General features: G+C 37.1%; 1 long non-coding RNA gene across 1 annotated transcript in view; it reads right to left on the minus strand.

The window, feature by feature from the left end:
* The window catches only part of LOC138687264 (uncharacterized), a 121,193-nt gene that overhangs the window by 97,822 nt on the left and 3,770 nt on the right, over positions 1-19,601 (minus strand). The gene's annotated exons all lie outside the window — the stretch shown is intronic.

The following is a 19,601-nucleotide window of genomic DNA, read 5'->3' on the forward strand; positions in this document are numbered from 1 at the left end:
AGAGCTGTGAACACCAATTATATTTTTTACAAACTACAATGTGATTGAATTAAAGTATGTCTGGCTCTTCAAATGTGCAACACTGAAAAACCTTATTTGCTTTACATTTCCCAATTAACCTTTTTCTTAGGAGTAACTATAATGAAATTCCTTTTTCTCTCCTTGGGTTTATATATACAGCACTTTGGGCATGAGAGTTGCAACCAAGTTTTTTGAAAATAATTTTGGCCCTCTGGTTTAATTTTTCAGGGTTCAGATGTATACATCTTGGAACTAAAGTTCTTGTGTGGTTTTGTAACAGGCTTTAAAATGCAAAACTGCTTTCTGCTGAGTATTTCAGCTTGAAACACAGTCATTCACTGTCACACCCAATCTTAATTATCTTTAAAGTCTAACTGTACTTAAATTACAAAAAACATATAATAAAATTATTTTCCCCTATGTCTGATAAAAGTAAACCCAATTCCCCATGTAATAAAAGAGGTGATATGAGTAAAATTCAGTGAAATGAAACAAGCAAAACATAACTCTTCTTTGAGCAAGAGGAAACAAATGACACTTGTAGGGACTAAAAGCATTCCATCTGAAGCCACTACAGTAGCATGTCATAGCAAACTCAATCCCAGGCTCCAGTAAACAAATAAGCACCTGCTTAATTTTTAGCATGTGAATACTCTTTTGAATTCTAAATTACTATGCATTCACTTAAATTAAGTCATTTTCTGAATCTGGGGCACAGTATTCAGTATTTTGTAAGATCAGTCCTTAACCATATTACTAAGGTGATCAGCATGTAATAAATATGCACTCAGAATAAGTAAACAAACCTTACTATGGTCTTTTTACTGACTTAAGTGGTCATTGAATCAGACTAATATGGTAGGAACCTGGATTGCTGAAAAATTAAACATGGGCCTAAACCAGCCAATAACCACCACATGAAAGACAGACACCTTGACAAAGTAATTGTCTTCTTCTCAACATCCATGTATTATATGAAATCCAACTTTCTAGTTGATACAAACTGTAGAGAAAAACACTGAAATAATCCTAACTACTCCTCCCTCTCCATGTATTATCAGATGTACAGCAAAGATCATAATGTTAACTCTGAACAACAGTCACATAGTAATGTGTATACTAATATCCTGACATGGATAGTTATTAAAGCAAAACTACATAGAAGTCTAGCACTTTCTGCAGAAAGCTGAGATCAAAATACAATTTGACAAAAAGGAATAACATAATTCTGAGAAAGGTACTACTAATAATAACAACTAAAGAAGAGAAAGGATCACTGATCTTGGAAATCCATAGGGCAGGAATTAAACACTATAATCAAATTGTTTGTGCAATCATTTAGCATCTCATTTTCTTGCTGTGCAAGCTGAAGAACCACTTGAGACAGGCCATCTTGGAGAGTAACAAAGTGCACCAATAACTAACACAGGATTAAAAGAATATTGATAGCCTGTGACAAGCTGCTTCCTGAGAAATGTTTCTTAGTCAAATAGCAGCAATCATTAAATATATGAGGGTCAGTCAATTTAATCTGCTTTTTTATATGGATTAGTTTAGCAAAGTAACAGAAGAGACAATTAATGCCTCCATAGCTTTTCATGACATGACACTAGCCCATCATTTTTAAAACAAATACTTGAAAGATGATTTTCTACACTACTGAACATGGCCACACTCATTTTAGCAACTACTAACAGCACTGATAAGGACTGACTTTATTATGAAGCACAACTATACATTCCGTAAAATCATTACAGTAAAAGTATATTTTATCTTTAAACAAACAGATCCCTAAATATGCTACATAAAAATTTAAACTCCTATACCTTCCAAACTGATATCATAATCCTGCAGAGGCTCCACCCCTCTGTGCCACTACTGAGTTTATTGTACGGACTTATGCCTAGAGACGTAACACGGACATCAATGAAACACACTACTTGAATGAAATATGGTTACTGTTCAAGATTGGAGAAAAGTCAGATAAAAATTTAGAGCAGAAGGCAAAGAAAAATTCTCATCACACTCCACAGAAAACTCCTGTAGGCTGAACAAAATAAGTGTGACCTGCTTGGAAAAAAAGAGTATCTTCTTATGTGCCATAGTAAAGAACTACAAACGGCTGAAGGAATACCAGTTTAAAGCATCTATTTAGAAAGTCAGAGCACTAGTCTACAAAGAATAATTAAATGAAACCCTAGAAGAATTTCTAATAGATAAACTATAATTAGAATTTGGCCAAGATGCCAAGGTAACACTCCAGCTCCTGATGGGAAGTGTTATGAGCCATTTTAAGGGCGGCCATAATGCTCTTGCAAGCAGTAGCCAACTGTCCAAGGCCACCAGAGACCATTCAGCTGCCAGAGAATCTGATCCAAGATTGCACTTCCAACCAGCATAGATACAGAAAGTTTTGACAATGTTACTGGATTTTGCAGGATCTCCTCAAGTAGCTGTTCATACAGGATGCAGCACTTCCACACACAGATCTTTCAGCACTATGTTTTTCTCAGGTGTTTCCCTCTTGGCCCTTTCTGACAGTTGTTTGACAGATGATACAAATTGCCTGACACAGATTTTAAAGTCAGATATTTAAGAAAACAAATTACAGCTGATGTCTTTGGTGTAATGCTTTCTGACACAATAGTTAGGGAGGGTGACAGAGTTGGAAAATAATGTAAGCTGAAAGCATTTGGAACAGCTCAGGATCCAAGGTGACTTTGTGCTATAATTCACTACTTTTATAATTGTTTTGTGATACACTTTCTGAGTGAGATACAAAGCCCAGGAGAGTCAATAGGTCTGTTTCCACTGACTTCTCTGTCCTTTTTATCAAGCTCTAGTGAGACAGCAATTCCAAGTCAAAGCATACTTAGCAAAGCTTGTACAGAATTAGATCTCGCAATTAGTCTTTCAAACCACATTCCTTCAGTATTTGTTGCAGAGTGTAATTTCCACCTTTTTTGTCTTTAAAGAGGAAAGAACTTTTCTTTGAGCTAGAGAAGAAGAGACATCACAAACACTTCTGCCTCATCATGTACTCCCATAAAGAATTCTTAGCATGCTGAGCCAAATACAAGTCCTGATCTTTTTTCCCTAGTTTGTTCAATAGTGAAGTAGGACAAGAGAGGAAAACAAGTGTGTGCCCTTGATATTATTCAGGTTGGCAGCAGCTGACCTGATGCTATTATTCTGGAAGCTTTCTTTTGATAACTGTACATTGCCCCAGAGACACTGGTCAACTAAACAGCACAGATAAAAGCATGGTCCTCTAACTTCAGTTTTGTTGGTGAAACAAAAAAACCCAAAACCACCACCAACAGCAACAACAAAAAAACCCCCTAATATACGCCCCCCAAACAACCCCACAAAACCAAATCAACCTGAAGATTGGGTGGAAACAAGCTGAGCTGCAGATGTAAACTTTCTATTGCTGCAAATTCTCAACATTATTTGAGGCTATAGGTGAGTCTCTTCATGAGTGTAATGCCTCTAAGAAACTAAGACATTTCAAATAAGTACAATACAACGGAAAATGAGGCCAAAAGAGCATTCAAGGAATAATAAGGTGATACTAAAAAGTGTGACATTTTTTCTTTTCTTTTTTTTTTTTTTGACAGGCAGACTAAATTTTATCAAAGTTTTCAACTACCAGTTAGAAGGGAGACATAGAACATAGTATCAGACTTGTTCTACAATACTTTAAGAACACATTGATGCACAGATACAGCTGACACCCAGGACATACCTTTACTCAGTTAAAATTAATTGTAAAAGATGGTTTTTGAATCTTGGAAGATTAGACAGCTCACTCCTCTAAAAACACAGAGGACAAGGTTCCAAGAGCTCATTTAGACAAATAATATATTGTGTCTGTTTCATATAGAGAGGGAATTGGGGTACAAAATATGGATCCTGGTGCATCTGAATGTTCTTAACTTCAGAAAAAGTATTTGAACTTACTATTCCAATTCTAGAACATCATTAGCTTAAAATAAGCATATAACACTATCATACACAGGAAAGTGCACTAAAATCTGGCCCTGTGCTGCTGTGCAACAGCTCAATAAATCTGGCCCTACTTAAGTTTCAGTGGCCACCAACAGTGTAAAGTATTGCTCAGAAGGAGAAAATAAGGCAAATCCAGACCAGAGTAACCCGCCCATTTCAATTAAAAAAACAAGAATGGAATTAAAGGCTGCTTTGGCAATAATGGTAAAGTTGAATTAACATCAATATGGGATCCCTTCCATTTATCATCCTGGAATGATCACATTTTAACATGTTTATTGCATTTATTACTTCTAAACATTTCTAAATTCTAACAGCTATAATAAACACGAAGAACATAAAGTTTCATCTTGGATCACTAAAATGGCCTTCAGATTCTTGCGTTCAGTTGCACAACAAGCTATTCATTTTCTTGGCGTAGAGACTTAACCCAGAATTGTAGACTGACTCAAACACCATCCAGTGGTAAATGACAGTTACTACATTACAGCAGCAGCTCCATCTACATTACCTTCCCTTTACAAGAAAAGTAGTTAAGGTATTTCAGAAAACTGGACAGGCAGGAAGGCAACTCTACCTCAGCTGAAGGGAAAATAGCTAAAACAGAAACCTAAGGATATTGGGATGTAAAACTAAATACGAGAAAAAACAAACCCCAGCAATTACAGCTGCCATTTTATAGCAGACTTCCAATAAATTACCTTCAACAACTTGAGCTAATTAATCAGTCTCTACAATGAGACAATAAAAGTGGCTTCTGTGGATCAACCATGATCTCTGCACTGATTAGAACGACATTTGTATCTTAAAAGTATGCACCATGTAATTCACACGCTTTTTGCATTTTAGTCCTGCTACATCCCTCAAAGAGCAGTGTTCAGCACCACCCCTATCTGCCTTTGCAAAAGCCTAGCTCCTCTCCACATGTCCCAACCAGGCTTACACATCTTATACACACTGAAAGAAGAGATTAAATAGCCATAACAGAAAGGAAGGAAGGAAATATAGCTACTGTGTTAAGAAACAGAAAAGTTGTTGATTTCTTTCTAGACAATCACCATTCTTTGCATCATTTGGAGAAAAGATTCCTAAGAATTACAATGTCATTGACTGTCCTATTGTAATGTAGCCAGACAAGAGACATTGTTCTTCTCCTTCCTCTACCATCTCAGAGCCTTGTACTGCTGCTATCAGACATCCACAAGGCACTTTACAAACATGTTACTTGACTGCATTGCTGCACTTCACACAAAATTCAAAAGGAAAACAAACCAATTTGTAAGACAACAGCCTAGACCCTCCCCTTTTCCTGACTTTAGCCTGATTTTCAAACCTTTCATATAATTGTCTTTCATATGTTTAACATTGCTTCTACCCATACACTTCAAATCATAGAAAGATTTCAGTTAGAAGGGACCTCTGGAGATCAAGTCCAACCACCCGCTCAAATCAATGCATACAAAGCATCCTGTATATATATAAATATATACCTAAATAAAAATACTTTGGTCCAGGTTCTCAGTTACGTTTGACTTCAGTGAAGATATCCTAATTTACATTTTACTCACATTTGGTCTTTTGTACAAGTAACTACAATTCCCTTGGCAGGAAGTTATTGTTATTGTTTAAACACATGGAAAACTGAGGCAGACAATTTGAATGCATCTCTGTTTGCCCACCTGGGAATCATCATTAAGATCTAAAGTTCTTAGGTGGGGTGACCTCATCAAAATATAAATCATTACACCATATTTCTACCTCATACATTAGGTGGGGTACTAGCTGAGGAAATTAATCCACTTAATTTAGTATCTTAGAACAAATGAATCAGAAAATTTAATTTCAGAATTTGAGATATGCATTTCCAAACACAAAACTCGGGTGTTTTCTTATTGTATTTGTATTTTAGTATCTTGGTCCTGAAATATTCTGACAGCTGTAAAATAAATAAACTAAATAATTATTGAAAGAAAGAGCAGCATATTATTCTTAGTCCTTAAATCATCAGAATTGTTGCTAAAGAAGAGAAAACAGAAATATAAGAACCCAAGAAACAAACAAGCTTTATAAAAAGAATTCATACCTATAATGCTCTTATTTGCCAGAAGTTCACATATTCATCCCAGCGTGCCTACCCACATGAAGCATGCCAAAGACCTTAACAGGGATTCTTATCTTAACAAAATGACCTCGTACCTAGTGAATACTTAGAAATGGCCAACATAGCTCATGATATCTAAGTAGCCTGACAGAATAACCTCTCACTACATTTTATGCACATAATGAAACAGGGTTATGTCAAGACAGCTATGTTGAATTTAATGCACTGTAATTCACATAGTGGAAAGTCTTCATGAGATAAATCATATTTTTAAAGATAGTTATTCTTTTGTATATGTATATATATTCATAAAGAAAAAAGAATGTGAATTCAACTATTGAGGAGCATTCTGCAGTCAATAGTACGTTGTTAGATGCCAGGAACATGAGAGGGTTTCTCTGCGTGGGGCTGTGAGGAGAGGTGTGCAGAGGAAGGGATCGTCACACCCACACCCTGATGGTTAGCACACTGGAGGGCAGGCACACTCCAGAGGGATTGCTTGGGTACCCTGCATGATAGCACAGGTCTTCTCAGACCCCATCTGGCCCAGCCACATTGGGCTCTGTCCAGCCACAAGGCCACGCCAAAGGAGAGGGTGCCAGGGCTGCCAGAGAGGTAACACCCTTCTCACTTGACTAAATGTGGTGAGTAGGGATACCCCCATCTTCAGATCGAGAGGTACAACACCAGGCTTATGTACATATACAAATTTATTTTCTCAGAAAAAGACGTATGTCCATGAAAGTTCAGAAAATGTTCATTAAGACACGTAGCATGAAAGTAATATACTACAGTTGAAATCAAATGTATGCTCATTTCCCCCTTGCAGATGAAATGTCAATGCTAACAAACCCCTCTACACCCCAGTATAGAGCCATAAATTTACTGCAGGTCTGAATGTGGCTGATGCCAATGAATGCCCTCCATCCAAAACCATAATATTCCCTACAGTGTTTATATAAATTGACCTCAGTTTTCCCTGTGGTAAAAGAAGCTGTAGCAAGAAAGAAAAAGAGGAAGTTAGAAGTTCTGAAGAAGAGAGAAAGCTGGCATCTAAGGTGGCACAGAATGCAGGAAACATGTTTTGTTTTAAAGCCAGGTGATAGCTTAGCCTTTGGAAAGAGGAGAGAGAAGAAGACGAACAAGAAGTGACTAATTCAGTAAGTAGAAAGAGTTGTATTTTTCACTTGTACCTCAGAAATGCTTGACCACAGTTAACTTCTTCATTTCCCAAGCCTCAAAACGGGTAAGAGTAGTAGATAAGCATATAGCTTATTCACATTTTGAATAGCAACAGGGTAATCAGTTACACCATCAACAACAATAAACCAGTCAGCTATACTGAAGTTAAATATTCCATTGGAGCAAATACATACATCTAACAGCTGGTAAGTCATACTGCTAGCAGCTTTAGGAAAAAATCATTGCATTGTTTGCTTATGTTTTAGCTGACTTTTAAGTCTTCAGTGATATGATTTTTTTTTTAATGGGAAGATAAGAGATTATACAAAGCTTACTTGGTTTCAAAATACCATTATATCTCTACATGGATATGCTACTACAGTGTCGTTTCCTCTGCTGCTATAAGTCATATATAAGCATTTATGCAGTATTCCATTTTATTCACCCACTTCCATGCTTCCAAAATCTACTGGGTACGCTTTCAGGTTAAGCGTATGAAAATCTTACTCAGTGCAGTTGAAAACATGAATATAAACAGGTGATTCTCCATTGGTACAAATACTTTATCTAATTCAATAGGATTGTTTAGTGTGCTTCACAGATTAGTAATTTTTTCCTCACACAGACGAAAGTATAAGCCATAAATGTTTTGGTGTTTAGTTTGGTACCTTAAACAATCCCTTCCTCTATTGAAAAATTTTGCAAGAACTCATTAAACAAGCTGAATTAAACATAAGATACTAGGAAACATTGGTGGCTAATGAGTTACATACTTTACTGAATGCACAGGCATTTATAGTGCAAGAGCAGAGAGCAAGCTGAAATGTGCTGTATTCTAAGAGTAAAGTAGCGCAGCTTTGTCCTGATATCCACGAGGTCCACTGTAGATCAGTGTTCACATTTGCAATAACTGTTTGATGTGGTGGTGTCTTTTAAAGCCCACTTTTCAGACAATTTTACAGCCACGTTCAACTCAGAGTGAGCTTTATTCCTGATACAGCATGAAACTAAAACAGTTGCTTCAGTCAGAAGTATTTGGGGCTGATTTGTTTGATTTTTCGAAGAAACAAAGTTAGAACTGCTCTATAGAGAAGAAAATTTTAAATCTCATGTACAGAACAAATGTGAGATGCCTGTGGAGTAAACTAGCTTCTTAAATCTCAACTTTGGACTTAATATTTTTTTCAGATGAGACTTGTAAAGAGATGTGCTAGTGTGTGATATTTTATAAATATTCTAGATACATTTCAACCAGAGCTTTAACATATATCAAATCTTCTGTTAACTGTAACTGGTATTAAAGAATGGAAAAGCTTTATAATCTGCAATCACCTATCTATGCTGGATGCTCTTTTGAATTATACACTTGACTGGGACTCGGGAGATGAGTCCACTTCTGCAAGATGATTCTAGGCAAGTTGTATCATCACCCAGGACTTCCTTCCTCCCACATCTGTGGACATTGTTGGAATCTGGAAAGGTTGAAATCTCATTTTTGTAATTTTATTAACTAACAATTTGTTTTTCTTATTTCAAGGCTATAAATAAGTACATGAGCAGCTGAGTAGCAACTAGATGCTCATAGCATATTCCTTATGTCCATTACCAGTATTGAAGATCACAGGCCAAGGCTTTTACTTTACTGGAAATATTGTGGTACAGTACAAACAGTGCTATATTCCAGATTTCACACAAGCATATATGTACTAGTGACCTACACTGTGAGACAGCGTACCAAGAGCAAGGGATCTAGCATCAGGACTTCTGTATTTCACTGAGCTCCAGAGAGAGTCTGATTACATTCATAACTATGTCGGAGAACTAGGTATTGCAGCCCCTGAGACACGACTTCTCTTGCTTACACCTGATTTATATGAGTATGAATAAAAAGGGAATCAGGACCCTAGATTCCTTTCTTAGTTCTGTGACCAAGTCACTGCTGAATTTGGGCAAACTGCTTAACTAATCCTTGCTAGGAAAGTCCCTTACTTTGCTAAGGAGGTAAAATGATATCTGCCTACTTTAAGGGAACTAGTGTTGTCCAATACCTACATTTATAGAATATTTTGAGAGTCCTAAATAAATGGTGCTATTGAAATAGAAAGCAATATCACCCACTTTTCACTTGAGCAGCAAGCCAATGTGTAGGGCACTCTCTTTCCATTAGGAGAAATTGATGATAAAGTCAGATCCTTCTTTGACACAAACAAAATCCTGTTTCCCTGAACATAAGAGGAATTAAACAGCTGGAGATTGTTTATTTTCTCTTAATTCTAAGCTTTCTTTCCTCAGCATTTAATGTAAAAAGCTCTGACACTTTTCTCAAGTAAATGCTACCAGTGTTCATGTGGTTCTGGCTGATGCTTTTTTACTGCTTTTTCTTTCTTCTTACAAGTTGTTTTTCCTGCATCATTCCCTCAAACAGTTGTGCTAAAGCAATACTCTATAAAGCCTCTCTGACTGCAACAGCCTGAGAGGCCTCACATGTGTCTTTGTTTTGGGCAGTGTCACATGTATGCGGTTTGTTGGAGGCCCGCACTGTTTCAGCTACCTGGTTCAATAAAGGAGCTTAATAACTTCTTACTAACTTTCTAAAATGGAGGACGATGTCAAAGGCCCCTGTTTCAACCTACAGCAGTATTATCATCAATACAATCAATGGCTAATAATAGCTATATGAAGGCAAATGTTTCCTGGCTGTTCTTAAGTAAGTCTAATCTTAAAGGCTGCATACAAAGCAAAACAAATTCAGGCAAAGATTTCCTTCCTTAAATACCATACAAGTGGCAATCACCCTGTCCAGAAATACATTTTTAGTAATTGTTTTAATTCCCTTTTTTCCCCTTTTGTAGACATTTCATATGTTCTGACACTACACTGATGTTCCTAGAAGTTCTCATCCTGAGTTAACACCAGTATGGTGAAGCCATTTGAACATACTGTTTTGTACAGGTACAATTAGTGCATTATTTTGGCTGTGGTTATAACTTAACGCACTTTTTACCATAACAGCTTTGACAACAGTATCTCCTACTACAATTATAGTAGTGTAAATGTGCTTTGACTAGTATGGCTTTACCCTCCACAGGGATACCTTTCTACTGGTAATGTACTTCCTTAATTACCTGGCTATGTACAGTTAAAAGAATGAGAATATTATGATATACTGGTACCAACAGCAGCAAAGGTATTTCTGATGATACATTCTGTAGTACTTTTACCAAACCAAGTTATCCTCTCTTTTTTTTTTTTTGCCTTCCCACCACAGACATTCAATTTAAAAAAAAAGGGGGTATCGTTTTGATTTTTGCTTTTGAAGCTCATATGAAACATATTTGAACAGTGCCCGCAAGAGATGAGCTAACATTTGTCAATGTCCTCATCAGTCAAAATGAGTATAGCTTATTAGTACTACCTTTAAACAGTTGCTTTACTTATGAAACCTACTACAAATCCTTACTCAGGGGAAAGAAAAAAAAAAATATCAAAGCATCTTGTTTTGCCTTCAGGGGGAATTTTGCTCCTCTGCAAGAATAAACAGTACAATTAGATTCCTAATAAGACCACAGTGTTACAATTGTTGTTGGACAGGTTTTCTACTGACTTGTAAATGAGATTTTATTAAGTACAGAAATAGACAAATATGCAAACATCTTCAGGTTTTAGATCCCAAAGACACAAGACATCATTCTTTTAAGCAGGTGTGCCTTCCTGGGCAGCTGCTTAAGATTAGTAAATTACAAGCTCAGGATTTTATTCTTAAATATGGCTAAAGAATAAAATCTTTAGTCTGGCAAGTTGGAGTCAAACTGCCACAATGAGCACCTGTTGAGAAAGCCCATTATTTGAAGCTGGGGGTTCTGGGTGAAAAGATCACTGTGAATTAATTTTGATTGCTTCACAAAACTCTGCATAACAAATGGTCTCTGACAGGGGTATCAGGGGACTTCCATTTGAAGGGGAGAAAAAAAGGTTTTGTTTCTAAGAAGGTAACATAATCTCTGCAGTGACATTAAAACACACCAATGGCTGCACTTGCTTGAATCTCTCTTCTGAAACAGATTGTATGTGCTTAGGTTACCAGGTATTATGTTTTGGGAGGGGAAAGAGCAACAATTGATATCAAAATCTTATCTAAAAGATTAGCTAAAAAGAATATGGTCAGATATTCATGAATCCTGAATTGTTAAGGAAGTTATTTGCTCACAAGTTTATTCACAGCTACATTTCTGCGTGTTCTGGATTGCTATATACTTTGCCAAAATGGAAAAGGAGGAGAAGAGAATAAATCAAACAAAAGTTTTTGCAGCTGACTAAATAAATCAGCAGCTTGCTTGTATGAGTTAACTCTAATAGTAAGTTAAAGTAACACTAAGGATAATGTGAATATCTCGTAAATACTTCTCTCTCCTGGTATATAGGCTATTGAATATGAAGCAGTTTCTGCCTCTGAAGTTTCTATCCGAAATATACAAAAGTGCTACCTGTCTGTCATCCCCTGATTAAATCTACAGCCAAGCTTACCATCTGTTTGTGCAAATGAAAAGTGTAATATTCCACCAACTACTCTGCATGATCACTTTACTTAAGAGTTTCCTGCAAAATGATTTTCAGTTCATCCAGAGCTTATTTTTAGAACAAAAAAAAAATCACCAAAGTACTATGCTTTTAGCTAATAATCATGATCCAGCTGACTTTATGCTTGATTTGTCAACTCTTTGCCATTAATATTCCATGAATTATGACTTCTACAGTTCCTTCAAAATCGACTGTAAAAGCTATATACATATGAAGAAATTAAAATGCTCATATTGACTTCCCTTTTTATGTGTGTTCTGCTTTAAAAGCAAGCTGAATTATACCATCATCAGGGTATTAATTGCACCTACACAAAGATTTGGATGTGTTTGGATTCATATGGGCACTGGAGGCTTGTGTCTATACGTAGCAAAATCACTGCAGCCATAATAAAGTCAGAATGCAGCCATACATTCTGTTAAATAAAAATAACAGAAAAACTCTAGATAAATCTGATCCTGCACTTTGTTAATTTATGGTGTAAGTAGGAATCACTCTAGTATTAGACCACCAGGCATCTAATCTTTCTAACTTTTGCAGTATCTCTGCATTACACTACAGGGCACATGATGGCCACCTGAACAAAGAAATACTGATGATATTCTATTTCATTCGAAAAAACAGACCAATATACTGTCACAATCCCAGAACAGAAATATTAGAAGATGTCTTCAAGCAGTGATGCTTTGCTGTTGTAAATAAAACTAATAAACTAACCTGTCTGCAGTTGAAAGTAAACTCTGTATCGTCCAAATGTATATCAGCTCCATTTACCTGCACATGCCTTTGACAACACTACAGTCCTACAATCCTCATGTTCAGCCCCTGCAACCCCAGAACCTTCCCAAAGATGGATGCACAAGGGAGGAGCTGACTGCAGAAAGACAGTGCTTAGTATAAATCACTTCTATTGGACAATTTTGAGAGTTTTTTTCCAGCAACTTTCTTTTTTCCCACCCCAAGCCTCAACTATCCTGAATATCTCTTAAAATTATCACATGCATCTCTTCAAGCAATATATTTATTCTCTTGCTAATTCCATTGCTCATCTAATATAAGGCATGAAGCAATGGCTAAAAGTGAAAAAAAAGTCCCAAAGATGATGTTTTATCTTTTTTTCCTCTCTCTTTTTTTTTTTTTAAGATAAAAGTCTTTCTAATAAATGCCCCTGTGATTCTACTATAGCGCATTCAAAAAGCAAAGCACACTAGAGAAGTATAAGCAGTGGGAAATATGTAATACATCCTTCTGCTTTTTTTCTTCATGTCTCCAAAATAAACTACAAATTTCCCATGTTGAAAAGTTCTTCCTTAAGTTAATAAAATCTGTCACTTTCCATAATGGTTGATTTGAAGAAAGTCCACAGGTGCAGTATTCTGTTGTTCACAGCTTGGGAAGTCAAGGCTTATAATAAAAAGCTCTCTGTGTTATGGTCCTCCTTCCCCATCAATTCACATCAAGTATTATTAGAATCATCTGCCACCTCTGTGGAGCTTCCTCTGTGCTCAAACTGCAGAAGCAACAATGACATTTTACTGCTCTGCAGGTGCTGCTGTGTGTGGTCACGAACACAGAAGTGTGGCCTGCTATTGTTCTCCAGTAGCACTTTGATCTCAAACACAAAAAGCCACATAGCTGGCTGCCCTATTCATTCTTACGCTGGGTTTATACGGATGACAGAAAGAAGAGGTGACAAGAGATGGGCAATCCATAATATTTATTTCAACAAATGCTTCAAATCTTTTTAAACATCATAAGAACATGGCTCATTAAACTACAACAGCCTTGAAATTGTGTTATAAAACCACAAAACAAAAATCAATACTTCTGCTGGAAAGGAGGTAATGAAATATATCGAGTTGGTTGAAAAGTGGTTTGTATGAATCATAATATTATTATGTTCACATCACTTCTACTCCCAATACTTAAAGTTAACAAACTAGGGAGTGCTTGCTTTCCCATCACTTAAACAGGTGCTACAAGGTGGTATTTATCAAAGTTATTTTCCAGACTCAACCCTTCTGCCATAAATAATGCTGGGATATAGGAGGCTTAGTAAAGGGAGATCAATTCAATGCATATTTGCTACCTGAGCTTCAGCTGTTGTATTATTTCACAGTCTGATCAATACCGTGCTCCTTAAGAGCAAAGGAAAAAGCCACAACATCACCCTGATGAGTCACTGTAGGTTTATTACCAAACCAGCAGGATGTAACATTTCTGATGTTAGTAAAGACTAAATTTGGTAGCAGCATTTGACCACTATTAAATAGTTTACCTCTCTGTTTCAAGTCTTTTGCAATGACTTGTCCAGATTTTCAGCAGTGTTACAGGAACACTTTTGGAATCAACACTACCTCTGCTGAAAAAAAATCCTCTGGAATATTATTTAGAATTCTCTCTCATTTATTTTAAACTGGGGTTATTGCTCTTCAAGTGAATCCGGAGAAATATGGTACTTAAAAATATTTTAACACAGGCAAGCAATAATGGTATTAATAAATGAACACTGAACAGTATGAGATGAAGGAATGGGAAGGAAGCACTCATGAAGGAGGCCTAAATTATTTGGTTCTCCCAGATGTTAATGTAGGCTTCTAACTCAGAAACTGCACTGTAAGGTTATATCAAACAAAACCCAGGAAAAATGTACCCCTCTCCACCCACAGTCCTTCACATACACATATTGTGAAAAGTTTCTTTCTTAATATCTTTCTCAGGAAAAATCAACCATAAATACCTGGAAACAATAAAGAACAGAAGGAAGAAAACATTGAATAGTAACTCAATGAGACTAGCAAAAGGCTTAGCAGCTACTCGCAGCCACTGTACTCTCACCCTCCTCGGAAATAAAAAAACAAATCTGCCAAAACTGCCCTTCCCTGCCAATCTCCTTTTGTAGTGTAATCAGGAGAAGAGAGCAAAAACTTCCCATACCAAAATTCATCCATTTAAAAGGACAGTGCTATATCCACACAAGTCTTTGAAGAAGAAGTAAAGAAGAAACCATATATCAAAAGTCAATTGATGGAGGGAACTAAAAGCAGTTTTTAAGACTTGTGCAGAGTGCTTGGATTAACTACTGCCACCGAAAGAGAAAATACATAGTATTAAACAGAGTCCAAGCTAGGCTCTAGGAACAGAGGGATACAGAGCATAACCTGAGACCTCTGTACCTCTGTTTCACTGAAGAGAACCAAGATGACATCAACCCTCGATTTAGGACAAACTCATCCAAGAAATTTCTACAGTTGCCACTGCTGTAGCCAAAAACTCTGCACATCACTTCTTACACTGTGAACATTGACGGGGTAGACTGAGCCATTTTACTGCACTTCAGCCATTGCAAAGTCTCCTATACTGGAGACCTGTCCTAGTAGATGTGTGTACGTTCCATCACTTTCAATAGTTATGGTGGCACTGGAAAGACTCAGAATGTCCACTCACCACCAGAGACCAAAAGCTTAGTTTTACAGCCATGAAGAAAAATCTCACTTCTTATAGCACATGAGCTTCTAACCCCAGCTGGGGGCTGATTCTGCAGAAACTGAGGAAATGCCAATCTGTAAATGAACATCTCAACTTCCCTTCAGCATGCAGAATGGACTAGTTTCTCCAATTCCAGCAGGGATCCTTTCCAAATTATGCTTTGATTTTACTACTTAGCAGGAGAGAGAGAAAAGGTGCTACAGCTGGTAGCTATTGATATTTAATCTCAGATTTATTTTTACTTTATTGTTTTCCAAAAATAGTTTTCTTTCACCAGCTCTACTGCTGTTAGAACCTTTTCCAGTAACTGTCAATATTACACAGAGCCTTAAACCCTGAGAGAGAAAGAAAGGAGGAGGGGGTTGAATACAAGAGACAACTACTAATCCTGAAGAGAGAGAGACGTATCACATCACCACAGGACTCCCTGCTACTTCAGAGCCTTCTATGGTAGCTAACTGTATAGTAATTTCATCTGCTTAAGGTCAGATCTCCCCAAAACTTATTTGGAAATGCAGCAGCCTGGATTTGGCCCTCCTCAAAGGGCTAAGAGTGTGTGTATTGCATACATCTACCCACAGTCACATCCCATGTCAGCTACAGGTGCCCGACTACATCATGGCTCTATCAGCACATTGCCCCTCAGCTTGTATACGTAAAGACTAATCAAAAACCAAACTAATGGCTTCCTTTGATAACAATTAAAAAAAAAAAAATCATTATTTCTAGGGGGGAAACTGTTGGCCAGACAGGGCAGGCGTTAGGATGATCTTGGTGTGTTTGTCTAGGATGTCAGCTTGTAACTGTCCACTGTCATGGGATTTGGGCCATGATTTTAACTGACTTTGTGTCAACATGTTTTAAAAGCCTGATTTTCAGACAGAGTAGCATTTTCTAAAAATTGTGATTCTTTGAGATGGTTTAAATTGAGCATTATATAAATTGAATTAGCAAAATAAGGCACTGAACAAGCTTGAAATTTAGGCCAAGTTGTAACAGAGGGGGGTGGGTGGGGTGGAAATTACTGCCCACGTTCTTCACTTCTCCTGTTCTTATTGTTGTTACTGTTGTCAATATCTAATTTTCAGATAAAAAGAAAGCCTTCAAGATGATTAGCAGATAAAGTCAGGACTTCAGGCTTTAATTGACAGTTACTTCAGACTCCCGATGAAATGAAACTCACTCCATTCTGTTACTCCGCAAGACAGTCAGGGAAAGAACATCTAAACGTAAGCGTAACTTGCTGAATTGTATCACACATGGCCAGTGTTTCAAAACTCAGAGTTACCCTTTCAAAAGCAAAGATTGTCACCACCATATATAGGGTTATAAAGAGCAAAGTGGTCAAACAGAGAAAATGTCTCAGAGGATCCAAAAATATTTCCTGCCTTTATTATCATTGCTAGTGTTCAACAGTAGAGCAGACAATGGACATACCTTATAGCTGCATTTCAACACATGGATGTACTACTGTGCTTGTTGCTCATAATTTTATATAGTAAATGGAGATATATACTCTCTGGGAGAAAAGAAAGAGTGTCAGGAAGTATTACAGAGACTTGCAGCAAAAATAACAGCTGCAGAGGACTCCAATTTGCACACTTTATTTCGGTGCACTCTCCACTACACCACACGAGCACAAGCGCTTTCACATTTTCCTTCCTACCTCACACGCTATCCTAAAACAAACCAGAAGTCACTAAGGCAACAAGTCTGACCCTAAACTGTCATACTGTACTTCATCCAGCATTTTATTTCTGATTAAATATGACCTTTACAATTCCACATACTTTATTTTACCATTTTTTTCATATATGGGGAATATATCAAGAGAACTTATTAACTGCAGTCCAGGCTGAAAGTTATCTGTGATAAATACCACTGAAACTGGAAATCAACTATAGGCACTTGTCTGCAAGGCAGCAAATGCAATTACTGTTTCCTTGTACTGCACCTCAGAAAGGGACATTTTGTCTACATGGAAAATTTTAAAAGACTGTGGCTATATCCAATAGTTCAGCAAAAATACAGTATCTCTGGAGACCTTTTGCAAAAACAGATGATTTATTCTTACAAATACAGTAAAAATGTAAACACATATAACATGGCATTAACTTTTAAACTTCATCTGATAAGTGGCAAATGTACTGAGGTATCAGCAGAGCACTTTCAGGTGTTCTGGCAGATGGTGAAATTCAAAATAGCTGTTTTGTATTGGATATTTTAAAACCATTTATATTCCAAAAGAGTAGCCATATATGCTATAGACACATTGTAAAAAAACAATCTGATCAGTTTCCTATCTAAATATCCAAAATAAACAAAAATGAAAGGGAAGGAATTATTGTTAGCATCATTTTACAAAGCACATCAAGAGACTGAAGCAATTTGCCCAAGGTTACGTGCACCCAGAGCCGGGGATGAAACTTCCATTTCCGAAATTGGCCCTTCACACTTTAACCACAAGCAAAACCTGTACATAAGTCTCCAAGGTTCCAAACCATGCACAACTAAAATGTAATAAATTCCCTTCAACAGCACTAACAATAAAGGAATATGCGTGCATCAAGCTAGTGTGTGCATCAGTAGATAGAGGGTGAAAACAACAGCAGCAAAACCGTGTGTTCAAACAGCACTGATGCAGGAATTATATTTCAGTATTGCTGTCAACTTTTCATTTTCACTAATGGCTTTTAAGAAAGCCGGACATTTTTCCTCAGCCCATTTTACTTTTTCCCTCCATGTGACAAATATTGATTTTCATTTCCTCCAAGTTTAAGTGCATTGAATGCTATTGTGACTGGTTGGTTTGCTTTTTTGTTTGTGTCCCAGCTTTATTGAGGATGCCGGCATGAATGCATACAGCTTTGGAAAGAGAGAATTGGTTTAATAACATCTTCAAATCCAGGAGAGAACACAGGAGCCCAGTCTACTTTTTTTGTATAGGTCAAGCAAGAAAAGTGACTCCAGGCGACTATCTAATGTCAGTAAGGAGACCGCTGAAGTAATAGCCTTGGTGTTTTTAAGCTGTTACTGCTATGCTCCATCACAACAGGACAAATTATGGAGCGTTCTCCCGCCACTTCAGTGCAGTTAGACATACTATCTTAAAAATGGCTTTGGTGGCATTTTAAGCTAAGCCTATTTTGTAGACAGTTGACCCTTTAGAAGGCTTGGTTTGGAAGGTAACATCTCATGAAATTCTGGCTCAAACAAGCTGTAGCTTTGTGAATTCTTTTCTGCTTGACTCACAGATACATAGGCTCAACGTCCTTTCGTAAGATGATCTCCTTAAGCTTTGTGAACCTGCCTCGTACATTTTGGACACTTCCCTATCTTAAGGTCTTATTCAGCAAATAAGAAATCACTCTGTCTTTGCAGTGATATGAATAAAGAGTGCTCATGCAATCTATTCCACTCTTTCAAATATGGAGGGGCAGGAAATCTCAGTGGACAGAAATAAACATCTGGACTGAAAGGGAAAGCCAGTAACAACTTAAACTGCCACAGACACTGTTATAGAAATTGTCTGTGCAGTGCTCAGACATTCGTCAGTGTTAGAAGCCAAAATAAGTTGAGCTGACTTAAGCAGGGGGTTAAATTAGTTTACATGTATCAGCACCAGGGGTCTATGCTGGTATTAAGGGATCCCCACAACTGAGCTAACTAGTGATTTAACCATCACAAACAGCCTCGTTCTCATCAGCAGCTCTGACACAAGTTGCCGAGAGGACTCTTTATTCAGCCGAGACAAGTAAACAGACACAAACCTTTGAAATTTGTTCTGTCTCTCTCTATATAATTTGTTATTCTCTGGATCCTCTAACCAACAGAAAGGTAGTTCATATGAATGCACATTTAGCATTGAACATGATCATGCACTTAGTTATTGTACATATGAGAAAAATGTTAGCTTCACTATGTATTAACTGACATTTTAAAATCCTGATGAAAGGAAAGCAATTTAGAATTATTCACTGCTAAAGGAAGCTTATTTTCAAAACAGGCACTGCTTTGAAAAAAATCTTAACATTATTCACCTGGTTAGTCTCACTGGCTCTGCTTTGAAATTATTTTTCATAGAAAAGATGGGAAAAGAAAGAAAGTAGTGACCAGTGGGGTTAAATACATGATAGTGTGCCAGACCACTCCATTTTTTGCTTTCCATATTCAATTCTAAACAGTGCTCATGTTGCACCACCTGATGCCAGGTGCTGCA

Source organism: Haliaeetus albicilla, chromosome 10 (genome assembly GCF_947461875.1).
Source record: "Haliaeetus albicilla chromosome 10, bHalAlb1.1, whole genome shotgun sequence".
NCBI classification, from domain to species: Eukaryota; Metazoa; Chordata; class Aves; order Accipitriformes; family Accipitridae; genus Haliaeetus; species Haliaeetus albicilla.